The sequence below is a fragment of the Loxodonta africana genome, chromosome 3 (assembly GCF_030014295.1).
Source record: "Loxodonta africana isolate mLoxAfr1 chromosome 3, mLoxAfr1.hap2, whole genome shotgun sequence".
Lineage (NCBI taxonomy): Eukaryota > Metazoa > Chordata > Mammalia > Proboscidea > Elephantidae > Loxodonta > Loxodonta africana.
The window spans coordinates 54188421-54204650 of NC_087344.1; the positions used below are offsets into that span (position 1 = coordinate 54188421).

At 42.0% G+C, this 16230-nt stretch overlaps 1 protein-coding gene across 2 annotated transcripts in view; it reads right to left on the reverse strand.

Annotated features, from left to right (window-relative positions):
- CAPZB (capping actin protein of muscle Z-line subunit beta) overlaps positions 1-16230 on the reverse strand; it is a 168854-nt gene that overhangs the window by 117201 nt on the left and 35423 nt on the right. The window lies entirely within an intron of this gene.

The following is a 16230-nucleotide window of genomic DNA, read 5'->3' on the forward strand; positions in this document are numbered from 1 at the left end:
CTTGGAAACTGAACAATACCCTGCTCAAAAAAGACTGGATTATAGAAGACATTAAGGACGGAATAAAGAAATTCAGAGAATCCAATGAGAACGGAAACACTTCCTATCAGAACCTTTGGGACACAGCAAAAGTGGTGCTCAGAAGCCGATTTATATCAATAAATGCACACATCCAAAAAGCAGAAAGGGGCAAAATCAAAGAAGTATCCCTACAACTTGAACAAATAGAGAGCAACAAAAGAAACCCACAGCCACCAGAAGAAAACAAATAATAAAATTAGAGCTGAACTAAATGAAATAGAAAACAGAAAAACAATTGAAAGAATTAACAAGACCAAAAGCTGGTTTTTTGAAAAACTCAACAAAATTGATAAACCATTGGCCAAACTGACAAAAGAAAAATGGGAGAGGAAGCAAATAACCCGAATAAGAAATGAGATGGGCGATATTAAAACAGACCCAACTGAAATTAAAAGAATCACATCAGATTACTATGAAAAACTATATTCAAATTTGAAAACCTAGAAGAAATGAATGAATTCCTAGAAACACACTACCTACCTAAACTAACACAAGCAGAGGTAGAACAACTAAATAGACCCATAACAAAAGAAGAGACTGAAAGGTAAAAAAAAAAAAAAAAAACTCCCAAAGAAAAAAAACCCTGGCCTGACCAAAGGGCTTCACTGCAGAGTTTTACCAAACTTTCAGAGAAGAGTTAACATCACTACTACTAAAGGTATTTCAGAGCATAGAAAAGGACGAAATACTACCAAACTCATTTTATGAAGCCACCATATCCCTGATACCAAAACCAGGTAAAGACACCACAAGAAAAGAAAATTATAGACCTATATCCCTCATGAATGTAGATGCAAAAATCCTCAACAAAATTCTAGCCAATAGAATTCAACAACATATCAAAAAAATAATTCACCATGACCAAGTGGGATTCATACCAGGTATGCAGGGATGGTTCAACATTAGAAAAACAAATTAATGTAATCCACCTCATAAATACAACAAAAGACAAGAATCACATGATTTTATCAATTGATGCAGAAAAGGCATTTGACAAAGTTCGACACTCATTCATGATACAAACTCTCAGCAAAATAGGAATAGAAGGAAAATTCCTCAACATAATAAAGGGCTTTATACAAAGCCAACGGCCAACATCACCCTAAATGGGGAGAGCCTGAAAACATTCCCATTGAGATCGGGAACCAGACAAGGATGTCCTTTACCACCACTCTTATTCTGGAAGTCCTAGCCAGAGCAGTTAGGCTAGATAATGAAATAAAGGGCATCCACATTGGCAAGGAAGAAGTAAAACTATCTCTATTTGCAGATGACATGATCTTATACACAGAAAACCCTAAGGAATCCTCCAGAAAACTACTGAAACTAATAGAAGAGTTCAGAAGAGTATCGGGATACAAGATAAACGTACAAAAATCAGTTGGATTCCTCTACATCAACAAAAAGAACATTGAAGAGGAAATCACCAAATCAATGCCATTTACAGTAGCCCCCAAGAAGACAAAATACTTAGGAATAAATCTTACCAGAGATGCAAAAGACTTATACAAAGAAAACTACAGTACACTTCTGCAAGAAACCAAGAGACTTACATAAGTGGAAGGACATACCTTGCTCATGGATAGGAAGACTGCACATTATAAAAATGTCTATTCTACCAAAAGCGATCTATACATTTAATGCAATTCTGATCCAAATCCCAACAGCATTCTTTAATGAGATGGAGAAACAAATCACCAATTTCATATGGAAGGGAAAGAGGCCCCAGATAAATAAGGCATTACTGAAAAAGAAGAACAAAGTGGGAGGACTGACTTAACCTGATTTTAGAACCTATTATACCGCCACAGTAGTCAAAACAGCCTGGTACTGGTACAACAACAGATACATGGACCAATGGAACAGAAAGGAGAATCCAGACATAAATCCATCCACCTATGAGCAGTTGATACTTGACAAAGGCCCCAAAACAGTTCAATGGGGAAAAGACAGTCTTTTTAACAAATGGTGCTGGCATAACTGGATATCCATCTGCAAAAAAAATGAAACAAGACCCATACCTCACCCCATGCACAAAAACTAACTCAAAATGGATCAAAGACCTAAATATAAAATCTAAAACGATAAAGATCATGGAAAAAAAAATAGGGACAACGTTAGGAGCCCTAATACATGGCATAAACAGTATACATAACACTGTAAATAATGTAGAAGAAAAACTAGATAACTGGGAGCTCCTAAAAATCAAACACTTATGCTCATCCAAAGACTTAACCAAAAGAGTAAAAAGACTATCTACACACTGGGGAAAAAGTTTTTAGCTATGACATATCTGATCAGCGCCTGATCTCTAAAATCTATACGATACTGCGAAAACTCAACTGCAAAAAGACAACCCAATTAAAAAATGGGCAAAAGATATGAATAGACACCTCACTAAAGAAGACATTCAGGTAGCTAACAGATATATGAGGAAATGTTCACGATCGTTAGCCATTAGAGAAATGCAGATCAAAACTACAATGAGATTTCATCTCATTCCAACAAAAACCCAACAAGGCTGGCATTAATCCAAAAAACACAAAATAATAAATGTTGGAGAGGCTGTGGAGAGATTGGAACACTTCTACACTGCTGGTGGGAATGTCAAATGGTACAACCACTTTGGAAATCGATTTGGCGCTTCCTTAAAAAGTTAGAAATAGAACTACCATACAATCCAGCAGTCCCACTCCTTGGAATGTGTCCTAGAGAAATAAGAGCCTTTACACGAACAGATGTATGCACACCCATGTTCACTGCAACACTGTTTACAATAGCAAAAACATGGAAGCGACCAAGGTGCCCATCAACGGATGAACGGGTAAATAAATTATGGTATATTCACACAATGGAATACTACGCATCGATAAAGAACAGTGAGGAATCTGTGAAACATTTCATAACATGGAGGAACCTGGAAGGCATTATGCTGAGTGAAATTTATCAGTTGGAAAAGGACAAATATTGTATAAGACCACTATTATAAGAACTTGAGAAATAGTTTAAACTGAGAAGAAAACATTCTTTTGCGGTTACGAGCTGGAGGGAGGTAAGGTGGGTGGGGATATTCACTAATTAGATAGTATTTAAGAACTACTTTAGGTGAAGGGAAAGACAGCACACAGTACAGGGGAGGTCAGCACAATTGGACTAAACCAAAAGCAAAGAAATTTCCTGAATAAACTGAATGTTTCAAAGGCCAGCGTAGCAGGGGCAGGGGTCTGGGGACCATGGTTTCAGGGGACATCTAAGTCAATTGGCATAATAAAATCTATTAAGAAAACATTCTGCATCCCACTTTGAAGAGTGGCATCTGGGGTCTTAAACGCTAGCAAGCAGCCACCTAAGATGCATCAATTGGTCTCAACCCACCTGGATCAAAGAATGAAGAACACCAAGGACTCAAGGTAATTACGAGCCCAAGAGACAGAAAGGGCCACATGAACCAGAGACTACATCATCCTGAGACCAGAAGAACTAGATGGTGCCCAGCTACAACCGATGACTGCCCTGACAGGGAACACAACAGAGAACCCCTGAGGGACCAGGAGAGCAGTGGGATGCAGACCCCAAATTCTCATAAGACCAGACTTAATGGTCTGATTGAGACTAGAAGGACCCCAGTGGTCATGGCCCCCAGACCTTCTGTTGGCCCAGGACAGGAACCATTCCCGAAGTCAACTTTTCAGACATGGACTGCACTGGATAATGGGTTAAGAGAGGGATGCTAGTGAGGAGTGAGGTTCTTGGATCAGGTGGACACTTGAGACTATGTTGGCATCTCCTGCCTGGAGGGGAGATGAAAGGGTGGAGGAGGTTAAAAGCTGGCGAAAAGGATACGAAAAGAGAGACTAGAGGGAGGGAGTGGGCTGTCTCATTAGGGGGAAAGTAATTGGGAGTGTGTAGCAAGGTGTATATGGGTTTTTGTGTGGGAAACTGACTTGATTTGTAAACTTTTACTTAAAGCACAATAAAAATTATTTAAAAAAAAAAACTACATGAGCCAAAATCCATGTAACAACTTTGATGTGACACTGAGTGCCTACAACATGCCAGGCACTGTGTCAGGCACTGTACAAATGAGGTACAGAGTGACCAAGACCACATGGGTGTGTATGTGGTGACAGCAGCATGGGGATTTGCACCACAGACAGGAGCCTTCTTCCTTAAGGAATCCGTAATACTCTCTAGAGCAGTTCATGGTTCCTACCATTTCTGAGGCCAAAGTCAAAGTGATGAAAGCTATGGATCCTCCTCCCAGAGAAACGCACAAATGCACAAAACTTTGAATAAAATATTTTGTGGGTTCACAGACCCCCCCCCCATCCTCCAAACTGCCCAGTTTAAAAACCTCTTCAGATTTTTGGTCAATGAAGAACTCTGACAAGTCTCCAGTTGAAAAGAAGCAGATGTGTATCTTCTCTTTCCTCAGGTTGCCCCTCAGAGTCTGTTTCTAACACCCCAGCGGCCCGCTCTCACAGATACTTATGATGTCTTCTACCCCTACCCAGTGACACCTCTGGCTTGAATTTGGTTAAGAAATCTCTCCGAACTGACCCTATTAAAAAGAACTATAACCTTTTCTCAGCCATATAAACAGACAAACCTTTACTAAAACTAAGGATGAACAAAAGGGAAATACTTACAGGAAACAGAACTTGCCTAAACTCTGTCTAAATTATAAACACAAGATTTTGTTAAGTAAACTACATTCTGGCTCCTAAGGGCACTGCCATCTTCATAGGCCCTTGGTTTGGCTTTTTTGGTTTGAACCCTGCTGAGCATTTCCCTTTCCATGCCAGATACACTGATTCTGAATCTATAGTTTAACAAGATCCCCAGGTGATTCTTATGTATAGTAAATTTTGAGAACCAGCAGCATTAGCATCCTCTGACAGATTGTTAGAAATGCAAATTCTGGGCAGGGGTTCAAAGTCCTGCCTTTCTGTTCATTTCCCTGCCACTCTCCACCTAGCTCCTCAGCCTGACATAGAGGAGCCATCTTCTGGAAATCTAGACCCCATCTAAGAGTTGGAATCGAGTCAATGGCAACCAGCAACAACAGATCCCATCTGTTTCCAAGGAAGAAATCTAGAAAGCACTTTTACAAAACAGGTCCAAATTTGGGGAGAGGGGGTAATTTACGTATAAACCTTTGATCACAAATTCTGCAAAAGACTTACATGAAGATACGCATTTCAGTGTTACTGTAACGGCAAAAAGTGATAATAACCTTAATGCCAAGGAATGCCTGGTGAATTGAAGTTTGCAAAAGTGTCTTAAGCAGGAAAAAGACTTAGGTAATGTTAAAAGGAAAAAGCAGGATACAAAATTTAAAGCATGGAAACTATATTCTTATATATGCTCAGGAAGACTGGGGGGAAATGACAAAAAAGTGAAAGTGGTTTTATCTATGGGGGGAAAATTTTGATTCACTGTTATTTTTGTCATCCTCTATACTTTTTTGCATTTCTCACAAATGAAATATGGACTTTCCCCCCTTATCCTTTTCTCCTGATTATAAATGTAATACAGGCTCTCCAAAAAAGTTCAAGTATTATAGAAAATGTAAGTCCCACAAAGATCCCACCACCTCAAGGCAATGACTCCCCAAAGATAACCACCAATCATAATTTGGTTTCCATTCTTCCAGATGTACTTCAACAAGCATTATTTTTAGAATCAATTACTTCTTTAAAAAAATCATCTGTATGATTCCATTTATACAAAATGTCCAGGCAGAAAGCAGATTAGTGGTTGCCTGGGATAGGGTCTGGGAGTAAGAATAACTGCAAATGGGAGCAAGGGATCTTTTGGGGGTGACGGAAATGTTCTAAAGTTGGATCGTGGTGATGGTTATACAACTCAATTTATAAAATTGTACACTTTAAACTGGGGGATTTTATGATATGTAAATTAAACCTCAATAAAGCAGTTGAAAAATAAACACAATAATCCTGGGAACTAGAGGTAGAGACAGCTCCATACCTCGGTCCCCGATGAAGCCTCTGCTTCATCTCTCCCCCTGGAAGGCTCAAGTTTGCCGGGGGGAGGGAGCCCATTGCTTCATGCCCTGTTCTTCTCAAAAGCATATGGCAAGACAATGAGACAGAACAGAGGAAGCTGGTGGCCTCTCAGCAATCACCTGGACAAACAGCCCTTGGTTGAAGACTCAACAGAGAAGCTCAGTGAAGAATATGAAGGGTGGGGTGGAGAGAGGTCAATTCCACTCTACACAGAGCACAAGAAAAGCACTTGCTCTGAAAAGCCATTAATAAGGTTTGGGCTGAGCTGTCAGGTTTCCTTCAAAGCCAAGTGGGGAAGGAAACAGAGCACTGGCCTAAGTGCCCAAATGTTTGACAGAGTACAGGATGAGCTGTGTGGGGGAAAATTTAGAACACACGACTCTCATTCAACAGAAACTTTAAAGCCACCCTAACAAGAGGCTATTGCCTGGAAGACTCAAATACAGGTGAAAAGAAACGGATAAAAGTTAAAGTGAATAATAACAAACCAAACCCCCCCGCCCCCCACCCCCCCAACCCCCCGCTGCCACTAAGTCGATTCCTATTCCCAGCAACCCACTTAGAAGAGGAGGTGAGTGGAAGATTACGTATTACATAAAAGGCACAATGATGATAGAATCTAATTACTCATCTTTACCATAAAAAAAGCAATTTGGGTGCCTGAAAGGGTGTGAATGAGTACAATTCCTTTAGAAAGTAATCAGCAATTATGTCTCAAAAGCTTTTAAAGTATTCTTACTCTTCTAGGAATCTACCCTGAAGAAATTACTCAAGCTTATACACAAAGCAGAAACCGTGGAGGTGTGGTGGTTGACAGCTAACCAAAAGGTTGGCAGTCCAAGTCCACGAGGCGCTCCTTGAAAACTCTATGGGGCAGTTCTATTCTGTCCTATAGGGTTACTATGAGTCGGAATCGACTTGATGGCAACACATTTGGGTTTTTTTGTTTGTTTGTTTATGCACAAAGATGCCCACTATTGTGTTGCAAAAACTTGGAAATAACTTCCCCAACAAGAAGAAATGATCAAATATGCTGTAACTGTTACAGTGTTTGCACAGTGTGCTTAAAAACATGGAAAAATGCCTATTTTATGTTAAATTATGAAAGCTGGATGTAAAAGTTCAACTAAGTTAGAAAAAAACCCAAATTCTAGAAATGATATATGGAAACACACTAATAACAGTGCTTCTTTATGGGCAGAGACAATGAGCAACTTTTTTTTCCTTTTTACATATTTTTCTGAACTTTCCAAATTTTGTAACACTATTTCTCAATATTTAAAAATTCTATAATCCATGTGCCAACTGGATTTTGTCAACCTCACCCTCCAGGATTTGTACTGCGTAAAAAAAAAAAATAGGCTTTATTTTGTTTTACAGATATAAAATTCTAATATTGAGCATGTTCTCTCAAATACAGTCTGTGGCTGCCTTTAAAAACTACATTAGCCAAAATCCTAATAGTAACTTTAATGTGACATTATGTACTCTCAATACACACCTTTTCTGTGATTTCCAATTATAATGGGCATGCAGTTTTTAACCATAAAAAAGTTAAAAGAGTTTTTAAACTAATAATTTTCTACTTTTATTCCCCCAAATTTTGCCCCCCTCCCAAAATCACGACTACCAAAATTACCGGGCCCCACCAGGTGTGCCACCTAACCTCAGCCCTTTTTGAGAATAACGTCTCCTAAAAAAAAAAAAAGCAAACCTGTTGCCATTGAGTTGATTGTGACTCATAGTGACCCCTAGGAGCACGTAACTGACACAGTGGCTGCAACGATGGGCTCGATCATAACAGCGATTATGAGGACGGTTCCGGACTGCGCAGTGTTTCATTCTGTTGTACATAGGGTCGCTGAGTCAGAGCTGACTCAATGGCACTTAACAACAAGGAGCACATAAGAGGGGCTTTGGTGGTGCAACGGTTAAAGTGCTCAGCTGCAACCTGAAAGGTCGGCTGTTCAAACCCCCCAGCTGCTCTGTGGGAGAAAGATGTGGCCGTCTGCTTCCATAAAGACTACAGCCTTGGAAACCCCATGGGGCAGTTCCACTCTGTTCTACAGGGTGACTATGAATTGGGATTGACTCTACAGCAATTGGTTTGGTTTTCTAGGAGAATGTAAAACTTGTCTCATCCTTTGGAGTATATGGGTTTTGTAGTTGTTGTTGCTTTACGTGGGAAAGAAAAATATCGATGAACTTAAAGCTTAGCCAGATAGTACTGTCGGGCGGGACCAGATCGAATCCTTAGGGAACTCAAAATTACCTAGAAGGGAAGTTGGAACCACAAGATCTTTTATGCCTTCTTAAGAGTGTTTTGTGGATGCAGCAATTAGGCTAAATGATTTTAGCTGGTTGGTTGACAGACATGCCCCAGGGACACCACTCCAAAATCAGGGCCAGCACAGTCCAGCCAGAGCTCAGCCTCAGCTGAGAACTGGCAAAGAAGAGCAAAGCTAACTGGTCCCATTAAACACAGTCCCAGAAGCTCATACCTCCTCTGCTCTTCTATGCCTTGGTGGCTTCAACTGGAACACTGTGCCACACTCATGACCCGGGGTCACCTAAGGTATTTGGAACTAACTGTAATAAATTACAGAGTTTACTTTGTTTATGAATTAGAACAGATTTCAATGTTATCTCTAATTATGACACTCCGGCTCACTTGCGTTCCAATAACCTTTCTTCAATGTGGGAAAAAAAGGATGGCACTGGAGCTAACACAGGGAGTTGTGCAAAACTCCAGCCTGTGCTAAAGAGTGGGTGGGGTGCATGAGCTCTTCTGGAGCTTTAAGAGCCAAGCCAACCTGCCAACTAATTGTGAAGGGGCCATATTCTGTAGAGATGGGAAGCCAAATAATCTGAGTAATCGAGTGCATGATTGGGGCTACAGAGCTACAACAGCAGGCGGGGCAGTGTGCCGCCAGTGTGCGAAGGAACACAGCGCAGTCCCAGAGGCGAAAGTAAACATCCTCGATGCCCGCTTTCTCTTCTGGCATCTTCTGCCTGTGAGTGGGATTTTTTTCTTTTTCAAGCCTCGGAACTTCTACTCCTACTGTAAATCAATCTGAATGGGCTCTTTCTCTCCTCTCTTGTGCCCTTTGGGGTGAGCATTTGATTTGTATTTTTCTACTTTTGCTGCCCCAAGTTGAACAGTTTGGAGACTGAAATTAATCCATCACTTCCAACTCTAGCAATATCCTTTATGCACAAAGCCCAAAGGGAAAAACTCCCAAACGGTTTCTACTCTGAACAATGATCAAAACCTGGTTACAGCTGTGACAACTTGGACCAAAGAAGGATGCAAAGAGGCAAAGTGTCCCACCATCACTTACCTAGGATCAATTTTTTTTTTTTTTAATTCATTCAACTGCCAATGATTCACATTAGAAGTTGCCTGACGAACAAATCAACTTTACTCCCTAGTTTGGCCACAATTGTCACTTAGTCAACACATTTCCTAGGGAAGGCTGTTTTCAGTGTCTGTTGGTTCAGACACCCGCCTTGCTCACATCCAGAGCGTTCTCCTTCCTGTGTGCCATGTGGATCCCATTAACTTTGCTATTCACTTTCCCCGCCATCTCACTTCACCAGCACAGCTGAAAGTTTCTACCCTGATGATCACTTAGCCACATGCTGCTGCACCTCGTCTTCCGTCATGTGTGACATGCGTGTCACTTTTCTAGGCTTTGGGTCACATCCTTTGGGCTGGCCACAGCCTGGGTGGAAGCACCCTGTATTGTGGAACTATCTGGGCACCGGAGGAGACAATGGGTTAAAAACAATCCTTTTCAGGCTGGTGGGACAAGGGGAAGTGGAAAGAAGACAAGACAAGCGGCAGCCGCTCCACGCTGCCTGATGCCCCCTCCTGACTTCTCCCATCTGGTTTCCATCTGACCTAAGCAGTTGGGCACGTGGTTTTTATTTGCAGATGAAATCCCAGCAGCTCTACTGCCAAAAAACTACTGACCTTGGAGTCTAACATAAGGCTGATACGCACAAAGTACATTTGTGTAGCACTGACCAGGACTGAAAGGTCAAACTTTCCAAAGCTGGAACCAGTGGTAAAAGAATAAAGTGGGTCTCGATGCTTGAAAACGCTGACAAGAGCCCGGAAAAAGAAATGCAGTGTCTGACAAGACGGGCATCAAAGTCTGGCACTGGAGCTGAGCGGACTGGGAGAGGATTCTTAAATATCCTGCGTTTCATCTCAGCTAAGACAGTAAACAGGACCTTGTCTTCAGTCAATAGGCCAGCATGCTAAGACAACAATGAAACAGGAGGTCTTCAATGTGAATTACGATATTCCATGCAATGGAGTATCATGAATAAAATCAGGTTTATAAGGAATATTTCATTAATGATCTGGGCAATGGTGGTTATGATAATAGTTACACTGACAAGGTTTTCATGTGCCAGGTCTTGTTCTAAGCACGTTACATAGGTTAACTCACTCAATCCTCACGACATGCCTGTAAGGCAGCGTCCATTATTAATCTCACAGATGAGGGAACTGAGGTACAGACAGGTTAAAGAACTTGCCCGAGATCACACAGTATGTGGCAGGGCGGGAATTTGAACCTATGCAGCCTGGCTCTGGAGCCCTTGTTTTTAATAACCATGTAATATCGCCACTTATACGGCAGTACACCAAAAAAATTATAGAATCTAGGTTATATATTAAGTAAAAGTCCAGAGAGAAATATTCCAAAATAACAAATGTTTTATCTAGATAATGGAATTAAGGTAATTTTTATTTTCTTTTTTATACTTTTCTATGTTTCTAAACTATAATCTACAAGAGCAGGAGACCATGCTTCATTCCAAAAATTATTCCTAATTATAATTAAACTATAATTAAAATTTTTAAGCCTCTTTAAGAACAAAAGGGTATTCAGCGTGCTGGCACTATGGGTAATCAGTAATCAGGCCCAGGCAGGACAAACAAAGCTTTCACATGTTCACTCTCACTACCTCACCGGTTTCCTACTCTGTAGAATAGGAGGAACACCGCTGCCTAACCTCAGAGGCTGCTGAAGATTTAGTAACGGCATATTCACTCTGGCACAGAATCTTGCATCAAAATAGTTAAGACCTTTCTGCTGCTGTTGTGTGCCAGTGAGTCGATTCCAACTCACAGAGACCCTCTAGAACTGCTCGATAGGACTTTCTAGGCTGTAATCTTTATGGGAGCAGATCACCAGGTCTCTTCTCCCACAGTGAAGCTGGTGGGCTTGAACCACCAGTCTTTCAGTTAGCAGTCAGCGTTTAACCATTGCGCCACTGGGTCTCCTTATGACCTTTCTAAGGGGGCCCAAAATGTTATTCATAATGATAACAGCTCGCTCAGCTGCTAACTGAAAGGTTGGCAGTTCAAACCCACCAGCCGCTCCAAGGGAGAAAAGATCTGGCGGTCTGCTCCCTAAAGAATATTACCTAGGCAACCTCACAGGGCAGCTCTACTCTGTCCTATGGGGTCACTATGAGTCAGAATTAACTTGAAAGCACACAACAACAAACCACTTTTTGACGACAATTTTCCCTGGGCCCTAAAGGCACCCACCCTACTAGGCATTTAACATACACTGAGTCAACTCCTGACTCCCCAGGGGGCAGGTTTTGGAAACCCTATTTTACAGAGGAGGAATATGAGGCACAGAGAGATTAAGGAACTTGCCCAGAGTCACAGTGCTTAAGAAGCTAAAATCAGGTTGGCCCAACTCCAGATCATATTCCTTCTACTACCCAGGTGAAGACAGACAGGGTACTACCACTTCGGGGCTTCTCATCGCCATCTTCCTCTGAGCTGCTCCCTTTCTTTTGGAACTCCTTATAGCCCAAGGGAATCAGCTGGTGGCGTGGTAGTTAAGCGCTCAGGCTATTAACCAAAAGTTTGACAGTTTGACTCCACTAGCCGCTTCCTGGAAACTTAATGGGGCAGTTCTACTCTGTCCTATAGTCTCCACGAGCCTGAATCAACTCAACGGTAACAGGTTTGGTTTGGTTTTTTGGTAGGGTCCAAGGAGAAGGGAACATGTCTCACACTGAAATGATTACAACGCAGTTCTTTGTATCTTCGTTCAGACTCGAAGCCTGATCCACCTGGTTCATTTACCCCAACTGACCTTAACTCAGTCCAAGTTCACAGACAGACTGAGCAAGCTTTAACTCTCTCCACCTGATGCCATACACAGGCATAATCTACTTTTCAGCATTAAATTCAGGAGGAGAGATTATTGTGATTGCCATTTTTTTATATCTGCGATACTCTGCCAGTGGATACGTTTTTCACATATGATGCCCCAGATGCCTTCCCACAACTCTTCTGGTCTTCCGTTATTAGTGTTCAGTAAGTCAAACCTATTTTTGAGATGGTCCCTACGTTCAGGTAGGATGTATTCAAGGTCGTACTTTGGATTTCACGGACTTGGTTTGATTTTCTTTAGTTCAACTTGAACTTGCACATGAGCAATTGATGGTCTGTCTGTTCCACAGATGGCTCCTGGCTTTGTCTTTCTTGACTGACAATGTTGAGCTTCTCCATCATCTCTTTCCACAGATGCAGTTGATTTGATTCCTGTGTAATCCATCTGGCAAGGCCCACGTGTACAGTTGACGTCTATGTGGTTGAAAAAAGTATTTCTGATGAGTAAGTTGTTGGTCTTGCAGAATTCTATCACATGATTTCTGGCATTGTTTCTATCACCAAGGCAGTATTTTCCAACTACTGATCCTTTTTCCTTCTTTTCAACTTTCACATTCCAATCATCAGTAATTATCAACGCATCTTGATTGCACATTCCATCAATTTCAGGCTGTGGGTCATAAAAATCTTCAATTTTTTCATCTCCAGCCTTCATGGTTGATGCGCAAATTTGAATATGTCGTATTAACAGGTCTTCCTTTGTTCGTATATGGATATTAACCTATTATACAACCAAAATGCCCCTTAGAAGCAAGGATGGCGAGACTTAGGCTCGCTTACTTTGGACATGTCACCAGGGAAGACTAATCACTAGAAAAGGACATCAGCAAAAATGAGGGAAACCCTCAATAAGATAGACTGCCACAACAGCCACAACGATGGATTCAAACATAGCAAGGATCATGAAGATAGCACAGAACCGGGAAATGTTTTGTTCTGTTATACATAAGGTCACCAGGAATTGAAGCCGAATCAATGGCAACTAACAACAACAAAAACAACAGTGGACACTAGTCTTGCTTCCCCTTGGTTCCAGTGCTCCCACACAGGACAAGAAGCTCGACCTCAAGGTGGGTAATGGTGATGGTGTCACTGTGGATTACAGCTCCCCCTATCAGTCTGGACCACTGGAGAGCGAGTGTCCACGTGCAAAGGGGACACTGCAGCACTTCAAAAGAGGCACTCTCAAGGAGGTCTACGCTAAGCCATCTGCCATCTCAAAGCAGGATTATGCTTTGATGACGCTCCCTGACTCACCTGTACAGGAGTACCCTGCTTTAAGAAAAAAAACCTATGCCTCCCTCAACCCCCCCAACTCCCTAAACTGACTTCCTGCTGGGGTTAATCACACATGGCAGCATTTTTCACTTTTTAAGAGTTCACTACCTGGTCCCTCAGGGTGTGGATGTGATATAAGAAAAGTCAATCTACTTATACTTCAGGAGTGTTTCTGCAGTGTAAGAGCAAAGGCCACCCTGACTGGATCTGTTTTAAAGCAGGAGGAAGAGGACTTGGAGATTATTGAGGTTCACTCGAACATTTCACTAAAGAGAAAATTGAATTCAGAAAGAGAGCATGGCACAAGAACCCTCATCTCGATCTCGTTCTAGTCCCCTGTCCCCCTGCCCACCACACGGAAGCAAAAACCCTTGCAAACTGTCTTTTCATACTTTTGTAATGTCAGCTGATATTTCAGCTTGTATTGGAAAATCTTGTACTCTTGGAGAAGGATAAAGCAGCAAATGGGATAAAGTACATCTAATGTAGACACATAAACCAAGTTTGTTTTGGAAAAGACCAGTCAGGGGCCACAAAAGGTTATAAAAAACCCCAGTGACACCACCACCAATGTTTGTCTTTGGAATAATAGAAAGAGATGTTTATTATTTGTAAGAATTATCTTTGCTATTACATGACTCACTCCTGCATGCTAGGACTGCTCTCATCTGTTGCCAAGGAAAGATTCTGCTGAATTATAAAGTCTGCAAAAGTTGTCATTGCCCTAATAAAATCTATTAAGAAAACATTCTGCATCCCACTTTGAAGAGTGGCATCTGAGGTCTTAAATGCTAGCAAGCAGCCATCTAAGATGCATCAATTGGTCTTAACCCACCTGGATCAAAGGAGAATGAAGAACACCAAGGTCACAAGGTGATTACGAGCCCAAGAGACAGAAAGGGTCACATGAACCAGAGACTACATCATCCTGAGACCAAAAGAACTAGACAGTGCCCGGCTACAATCAATGACTGCCCTGACAGGGAACACAACAGAGAACCCCTGAGGGACCAGGAGAGCAGTGGGATGCAGACTCCAAATTCTCATAAAAAGACCAGACTTAATGGTCTGACTGAGACTAGAAGGACCCTGGTGGTCATGGTCCCCACACCTTCTGTTGGCCCAGGACAGGAACCATTCCTGAAGCCAACTCTTCAGACATGGATTGGACTAAGACAATGGGTTGGAGAGGGATGGTGGTGAGGAGTGAGCTTCTTGGATCAGATGGACACTTGAGACTATGTTGGCATCTCCTGCCTGGAGGGGAGATGAGAGGGCGGTGGGGGTCAGAAGCTGGAGAAAAGGACACAAAAAGAGAGAGTGGAGGGAGAGAGCAGGCTGTCTCATTAGGGGGAGAGTGATTGGGAGTGTGTAGCAAGGTGTACATGGGTTTTTGTGCGAGAGACTGACTTGATTTGTAAACTTTCACTTAAAGCACAATAAAAATTATTAAAAAAAAAAAAAGTTGTCATTGCCCGATATGTGTGACACTGCAGGGTGAACTTATATGCCCCAAATCAACTGTGTGGAGGGATTGTTACTGTGCCCCGCATTATTACCAGCTGTTCCTATTCTACGTTAAGGCCTTTAGGACACTTTAATCCAAGAATTCATCAACCTCAGCAGTTGAGTTGCTCAGATATGCCCACAAGAGTCAGCACAAGTTCCCAAGGAGAACCACCATATTAGCCTGGATCTGGGAACTGGAGTCATGGGACAAGGAAAGGTGTGGTGGGGACACACACAGGAGGCGAACAAGGAAGGGAAAAAAAATTACCGACACAGATGGCACACAAGAAGCCTTTAAGAGTGGAGCTCAACAATCCTAGAATTGGTAAAACATGACAGCTTTTTTCCACTTGCAACTAGTATGTGGCAGAAGTATGGAAAGGGAAAGTATAATAATGGATAAAATAATACTAATAACACCCTACGTGTAGGCAGTATTCTAAGAGCCTGCAAAGGGCTTCCATCCCAATTATCTGGCCTCAAACAAAGCTCTAAGGCAGATAATACCATCCCCACCATACAGATGAGGAAGCAGAGGCTCTGGGAGGCCCAGTGTTGTATAGCTACTAAGTGACAAAGCTGGGACTAGAAGGTAAGCACAGTGGAGTCTGGAAGTATTAACAAATAATGTATCTCAATCAGCCAGTTACTTCTACCTCCACTTCTGATGTCTGAAAAGCACCTCACCCACAACACATCAAAACAAACTCAGGCTTTCCAGCACCGAACCTATCGATTATAACACAAATACTAGCTAACACTGAGCATTTACTATGTGCCAGTAATAATGTTATATTTTATTTTTTATTCTTACAATTTATTATTTTATTATTTCTCTCCATCCCCAGTACCAGCACTGCCCCTTGCCCAAGACATCATTGTGTCTTACCTGGTCTACCATAGTCACCTCCTGATTGACCTACACCTGTCCTAGCCCCCACTGTCTTCTTTCTGTCCCTCATACTTGCTCAGCTCCTTCCTGCCAGAGTCTTTGCACATGCTGTCCCTTCTGCCTGGGATGCTATTCTCTCTGTGTAAACCTAACCCTCCCTGACCATCATGTTGTCATGGCAACATGTCCCCCTCTGGGCTCTGGTCACCAGTGCAATTCTACTTCTGTTT